This window comes from Haemorhous mexicanus, chromosome 5, assembly GCF_027477595.1.
Source record: "Haemorhous mexicanus isolate bHaeMex1 chromosome 5, bHaeMex1.pri, whole genome shotgun sequence".
In the NCBI taxonomy this organism is placed as follows: domain Eukaryota; kingdom Metazoa; phylum Chordata; class Aves; order Passeriformes; family Fringillidae; genus Haemorhous; species Haemorhous mexicanus.
The window spans coordinates 56,879,306-56,886,798 of NC_082345.1; positions in this window are offsets into that span (position 1 = coordinate 56,879,306).

Here is a 7,493-nt window from a genome sequence, read left to right on the forward strand (position 1 = left end):
TATTTCATTTGGGAAAACCCCTCGAGATTTGCATAGGTGACACCAAATTCTGGCCTTTGCAGGCTGGGATCTTTCTGTACTCCCCAATGGACTGCACTGCTCAGGGTATGCTCATCTGAATGATCTTTACTGGTTTGCTGTAGAAGTGAACAAAAGTCACTTGTCCAGTGGAGGGCAAAGGTTCAGTCTGGAAGGTCTGAGTGACTGGTTTTTTTTGCCACGCTAACCAATGATGTTCTTAGCCAGTTATCAGCTACTCAAAGCACAAGATTAATTACATGAAATTAAAAACCACCCAAACATTAAAGACCTCTACAGATTTTATTTTTCCTAATGATGTTCCATGAAGGGAGCAAGACATGGAACCTTCAGAGGAGGAAAAGCAATATGGTATACCAAGTCCCTGGGTATCTGGAACATCTGTAAGGAGAAGAGGAGGCTTTAAGTGTAGCATCATCTAGCCTGTACCATGATGCTGGAAACTACCCCTTCCAGTTGGGTACTTTCTGCAGAAGGTAGGTGGAAGGCTTTGCAGTGGTTCAGCTGATGGTTACCCACTTACATTTTACACTGCTGGGAATCTGAAATGGGTATTTGGGGTTTGCTAGGGGATCACACATGGAGTTCCTGCTTTTAAGCTGCAGCAGTCAGAAGATGCTGTAATAGTTCCATTTTCCACAGAGTTCCAGCTGTCTCAGGGATCTGGGCATCTGAGGACACTCATGATGAGCACACTCCAAGCTGTGTGGTTTATAATCGCTCCTCTCCACGGGATGTTGTGGGAATGAAACACCCTTTTCACTCTTAGAGAGGCATATCAAGTACACAGGTTGAGAGAGCAATTGATTACAGGCAGATCTGCTCCATTTGCTGTAGATGCTTGCCCTCTTGCAGGCCAGCTCCTGCCAGGTTTTTGGATGATGACACACCAATATGAATTATGGAAATACTTAGCAGGAATTTATTGCTGATATGCAGTAAGCCACAGGAATGTAAGCAAGTCAAGGGTGATAAGAAATGTCTACTTCCTCTTTTTGGGTGAACTTCTCAGCTTTCATTTGTAGGCTGAATTAATTACGCAGTGCCAGGTATTAAAATGCCGTTCCTTGGCTAATGTACTGTGTAATAACTTTTTGGAAAAATAATTACCTCTGAACATATCATTCTGATTAGATCTATCTGAAATATCAGTGACAAATTTATGCTAAACTGGAAATGACAGTAAGTTTTTCCAGCTTTTGAATCATGGTAGTGTTGATCACAGTCATAACACGCAATTCAAATCCAGTATAGAATGGGAAAATTGGATTTTTTTCTCTGTGTAAAAACTCATTTGGGGTGTATTTTTGATCAGTTGTTCTGGTCAAGCATTCTCTGAGACAAAAAGATTGCTAGTAGGTACTTTCATAAAGGACTGTGTCCCTTAATTTAATTTCTTACATAGAGTTGAACAGGAAAGAGTAAGTTTAATATGAGCTTCTTTTTTCAAGCAGGAACAAATACAGCTAGAAGAAGAAACTTAACAATTTCTGTGTAGATGCAGGCAGTTAAAAGTCCTCAGGGGACTGTGAAATAAAAACAGAGGATAAGGCAAATTCATAGACATTACCAGGATTTTTAAGACCTAAGTACAACCTGCTGGTTTTGTACAGATAGAAGTGACAGTGAAGCACATGGAGTTTTACTTCAGGAACAGATCTGGGATTTGAAGTGTAGGTATCACCAGACTGTCACCCTATGAGCATTCCCTTCTGGCAACACCAGGCACATGCTGTCCAAAAACTTTTTAAGGGGTATCCTCAGGCAGCTGCTCGCTCTTTTGGCATGCAGAATGTGTGCTGTGCTCCTCTCTCTCTGTAGCTAATTTCAGCAAGGAGCGGCCTCCTGCAGCTGGAATCTTCTGACCAAATGACACAGTTATTTATAGAAATTCTTCCTTCTCCCTCAGAAGGCTAATATATCCACTTGTTTTCTTCTACTCACTTCCTTTCCATGGACATGGTTTAGTGGTAATATAGTAGCACTGGGTTAAAAGTTGGATGTGGTGAATTTAGAGGTTTTTTCCAATCTTAATGATTGGATTGTGGAAGGTGGTAAATTTTTGCCATCTGGCAATACCAACAAAAAATGCTTAGATGCAATTCCTTTTCAGTAGTCATGATTTGACTAACGAGCTAATTTGTATGACTCTTCATTTTATCTTAATCAAAATATTTTTGCAATTTCCATTTTTTCTAAAAACAAAAGTACTTCTGTGTTAACTGTAAATTCCTAGTATGAATTTTACCAAGCTGGCTTTTGGTTATATCATCAGGTCCTTGCACCCCTTTGAAGCTTCTTTTGGTTTATTTCTGGTGCTCGCTGTCTTCGCCAGACCAAGTGAAAAGGAAACCTCAGCCTACAGAGTGTAGTGAGCATGGCCAATGCATGGACAGTGGATCTCCTGGGGTGGCCTTGCTGCACAACAACTCTTGGCTCTGAAGCCCTGTGGCTCTGTAGCTAGCAATCACATGGCTTTGCAGATGAGCACCACAGATCTGTCAGCAGATAGTGGGTTTGCAATGAGGAACTACACATGGGACTGGGCATTGAGACACCTGATGACAGGTGGGAGGCCTGTGGCTCTGAGTGGAGGGGGTGTTAGGAGGGCCAAGGATTAGATAAGGGTTTTGGGTGATGCAGAAGAGAAGGCGATGAATTGGTACACAGGCAATTTTGGAAGTAGGCTGCTGGTGCAGCTGTTGGGTCTGGGGAAACAGAGACTTGCTCCTGGATGTACCTGCTTTTGCCTGACCTGGCAGGTAGGGCCGTGACCCAGCACCTCCCAGACCAGAAAAATGGGCTAGGTGCTGCTGTGCATGAAAAAAAAACTCTTCATAGAATCATAAAATGGTATGAGTGGATGACCCTAAGGGTCATCTAGTTCTGATGCTACTGCCATGGACAGGACACATTCCACTAGACCAGGTTGTTTACAGTTCCATCCAATCTGGTCTTGAACACTTTCAGGGATGGGGTATCCACAACTTCTCTGCACAGCCTGTTCCAGTGCCTCAGCACCATCACAGTACAGAATTTCTTCCCAGTATCTAATCTCAGCCTACGGTCTTTCGGTTTGAGGCCATTCCCCCTGGTCCTGTCACTAAATGCTCTTGTAAAAAGTCCCTCTCCAGCTTTTTTAAAGGCTCCCTTCACTTACTGGAAGGACACAATTAGGTCACTCTGAAGCCTTCTCTTTTCCAGGCTGAACAACCCCAAACTCTCCCAGGCTTTCCTCACAGGAGAGGTGCTCCAGCCATCTAACCATCGTGGTGGCCTCCTCTGGCCTTGCTCCAACAGGTCGATGTCCAGAGCTGGATGCAGCACTGCACATGGGATCTCACCAGAGTGGACCAGAGGAGAGGAATCCTCTCCCTTATCCTGCTGGCCACACTGCTTTTGATGTAGCCCAGGACATAGTTGGCTTTCTAGACATAGAGTTGGCTTTCTAGATATAGATTTGGCTTTCTAGACATAAGATGCTATCACACAAATCTGAAATGATTTCACATTTATTACATTACTTATTGCAATTGCTCTGAACCATAGTTCTCTGCAAGGAGTCCCCAGTCAGTCTTTAAACATAAAAATGTAAAAAAAACCCACTATGATTCCTCAGGGTGTCTTCCAGTATGACAAACCTGCATCTACAAGATTTTGTACAGAATCTTAGTTATAGTAATTAATACTTTTACAAAGACAATAAAAATGATGTGCTTTCACAGAGCTGGAATTTGGCTGTGAAAAAACACTCCTTCTCACAGATTTATTGGTCCATAAAAATTACAGGCATAAAAATAGCCTTTGGATTTTTATGAAATCTGTTAAAACATCTAGCAATATAAGAATGGGTTATAATTTGTGGCATCCCTTAAGTTACCAAAAAGGACTGAATCAGGGCAAACCAATTCAAATTTGAACATACAGTCTACAGTGCTGCCAAAAGATAAAATCATGCTTGAGTGCTACAGCCTTATTTTATAGCTTATGCCTGAAGATAAATTTTATGGTTCAGATAAGGCCTTTTGAAAATAGACGTTTATGACTCTTTTATTAAAGAGGACTCTTCACTGGGCACCACTGTAATGAAATTGTATCTCTGCAAAACAGACAATAGTGTCACTTTGACTTTTACCATGCAACAGAGTGCTGCTTCAAAGCCTAGCCACAAACCCTACACAAAAATGCTCTAGTTTGGATGGGCAAATGTTTGTGTTATTCTTGCTGTGGAAACTGTACATTCCCTTTAATGCCAGTTGTCCTAAAATTAAAAGTGAAATTTTGACATTGGAAGGTTTTGGTTTTAGAGAACTTATGAGCTATGCATGGTTTGACTAGATTCCAGTTCTCCAATCCACGAGTTCCCAAAGCCAATGATGGACACATTTTATTACAATCTAAAGGTACTGCTCCTACTAAATGCACAGGGGCAAGGGAGAGAGACTTTGATCATTCAGTCTGTTTAGCTGTAGCTTCACTGCATGGCTCTGGCTCATCTCTCTCCTATCTGCTTTAGCAAGAACACAGCCCAGGCGTAGCTCTGGGGACAGTTCACTCCAGGCTCTTTTCCCCAAAATATATGGAACTATCCTGTCTCCCTTTCCCTCTACAGTCATTCCATAATACATCAGACCTTTTGCCCTCCATTCACTGCTGCAGTATATCCCTGGGCATGCAATACACACACACTACATCTGTCGATATCAGAACACCCTGATGGACTGCAAAATGCAGTATTTTGAACACTTTCAGCTGAAAGCAGCAGCATTTTAGAGACACCAAGGTATGACTGAGGCACAAGGATACCTGCTCTGAAGGGAGCTAGCCTTTACTGGTGTGGCCACAAGCCAGTCTACACTGCTCAGAGTCTTCCCCTCAGCCATAGTGAACAAAAGGCAAACTGCAAACAAGCTAAACAGTGCCAAGGCTTGGCTTGAGAAGTAACATCTATCAGTCCTACTGTCTGGTCTTTACTCTCCCCCCACCTGGCCCACTTTTGCCACGTGACCTTTTAAACAGCACTGCTTCAGAAGGTGGCCAGGAGTGGTTTGAGGGATAACAGGAGGTCAGAGACTGGCTGGAGTACAAGGTGTAGTGAAGACCATGCTGTGGAAAGGATCCAGCTGTGCTGCTGTAAGCAAGCCAGGCCATCCCATTCGTTTGCATGGTCAGAAAACATACCCCTGTCATCCAGCTGTGGCCAGTATTTCATTGTAATCAACATCATGGTTTGTTACACAAATGTGAAAAGAAAACACAACAAAGCTGTTTAAATATGGTAGGTTCTCCTTTGCTGTAATGTCCTTTTGTAACTTTGTGACCTAATTGGCTGAATTCAGTATGATTTTAGTGCTGTTAAACAGTGCCCAGTTTCAATACCAAGAAAAGTTCCAACATTTCAATACTGTTTTTATTACACATGAAGAAAAAACGTGAGCATGTAGTTCTCCAGAAAACAAGATGTTCCCACAAATTTTAATTAAAAATCTCAACGTTTTCCTGCTGTTTTTAAAATCTAAATGAAATGTTATCATAGACCACAATCAAAAAAATCCACTTTGGTTTACTGAAGTGAGCCCAAATGATTCATATTAAGATCTTCACCTCCCATCACACACCCAGCATAATGAAGTAGTGTGACCATGCAGACTTCTCAAAAGAAAACATGTGTTCACAATGAAAAATGTGGGGATTGAGAAGCCTCTAATCTAGGACTGGGGCGACAATATTGACGATGATGGGTTCCATCTGATCAGGTGTGGACATCTACTGCTGGGCTGGTTGTCTGCTCTCTTATTAGAGTTACTGGAAGGAAACAGACACTGTTTGGAAAGTGAACAAGGTTCAGTTTTTGAATGTAACTTAACCACACAGACTGAGCTAATGATATAATTCTAGGTAATTTTAATGAGCAGAAACAGGCCTTTTGGAGTCAAATCCTTTGCCAATATTAACTTCAGATTGAGACAGAAAAGGACCCAGAGGCAGGCACAAAACATATTTAATTTGCACTTCATATTTTTCCATACTTGGGTAAATTTCTGTCAGGTATTTTGCTGCCCAGGACACAGACATTCTTTGCAAACTCCTCCAGCAGCAGAGTTTGAAGCAGCCCAGAAAGCCCGTGAATGATGTCTGTAGCTTCTCTGCAGTTAATCAGTGTCAGTAATGATAGACAATGACAATGAAGTGAAAGGCAGAAAGAGCTTTTCTGAATGCCAGGAGGTAATGAAGCTTTTGAACTCATGCATATGGCATCAGATCACTTTGTGCTGCAGTTATTAGAACAGTCTGGGGGATATCTTAATCAGGCACATCTTTAAACACCACAAGTGAGCAGTCACAGATTCTGAATAACAAGGATTGTCTTTGTACTTGCTGTAGGTTTGACTTATTTGCAGGACTCACCAAGTAGAAATGCAATTATTGTTTTCATTTCTGAAGACCTCAGAGTTAAGAATGCCTTGCCAGTGTCTCCTGGACAATGGAGGAATCTCTGTAAGCTTGCTCTCAGCTTCTGATGGCTACAGCTTTTTAGAAAATCAGAGGGTAAGCCCATCACTCCACCCAACCCAAACTTTCTGTACCCTATTCTGTTGTCCCAGAATGGAGGTGAAAGGAAAAGCATCCCATCAGCCTAGAGCTAGATGGTTGCTGTGATAAATGAAAATCCCTTTTCTACTAATCTTTGCTACCTTAACTGTCTTCAGCAGAACCGTGATAGGCAGAACTAGACAGCTTTATAGAGAGCTTTTTATGTCTGAAAGACAATATCTAACTTTGTGTATTGCAACTTTTTGACTACTGCCTGGAGATGTAAGAAGCACTGAAGCAGCCTGTTCCTAAATTGCATCATGCTATGATAGCAGTCCTGACTTACTGGACAAGATATTTCTTAAAAATCCACTCTGTTGAAAGAGAATGGAGACTCTTGGATAACCTCAAAAAAATCAGTTATGTTTTTCCACAGAACTATTTTTTCCATACTTCCCGTATAGGAAGAGTGGCATCAAATTTATGCATCCCATGTTTTAACTTTTGGATTCTAAGTTTTGGCTTTCTCTGTGAGTGCTGTTATTGGCCATGATGGAGGCAGAGGGTATGCCAAGCTCCAATGCTAATCTCCAACTATTTAGAAACTCTCAAAAGGACCTTAGGTTGCATAAAGAGCTCTTATAAGATGGTCAAGATGGACTTAGTTGTGAATCTAAGAGTATTTTTTTCATTTTTAATGGACTATTTTCTGTTGGTGTTACCATATTTACACTTCTTTTCATATGCAACAAAACAAAGCATCAGAGATGTCGCAGCAGGGTCAGTGAAAAAAAGACATTTGAAAAAGAAAATATAAATCTCTGGTGACACTTTAATTATGGAAGCCTCTGAATTTAATTATTGGCAAAGCACTCCCATATTTACTGTTCTCCTTCACCTCTGTATATTATGAGTTTGGT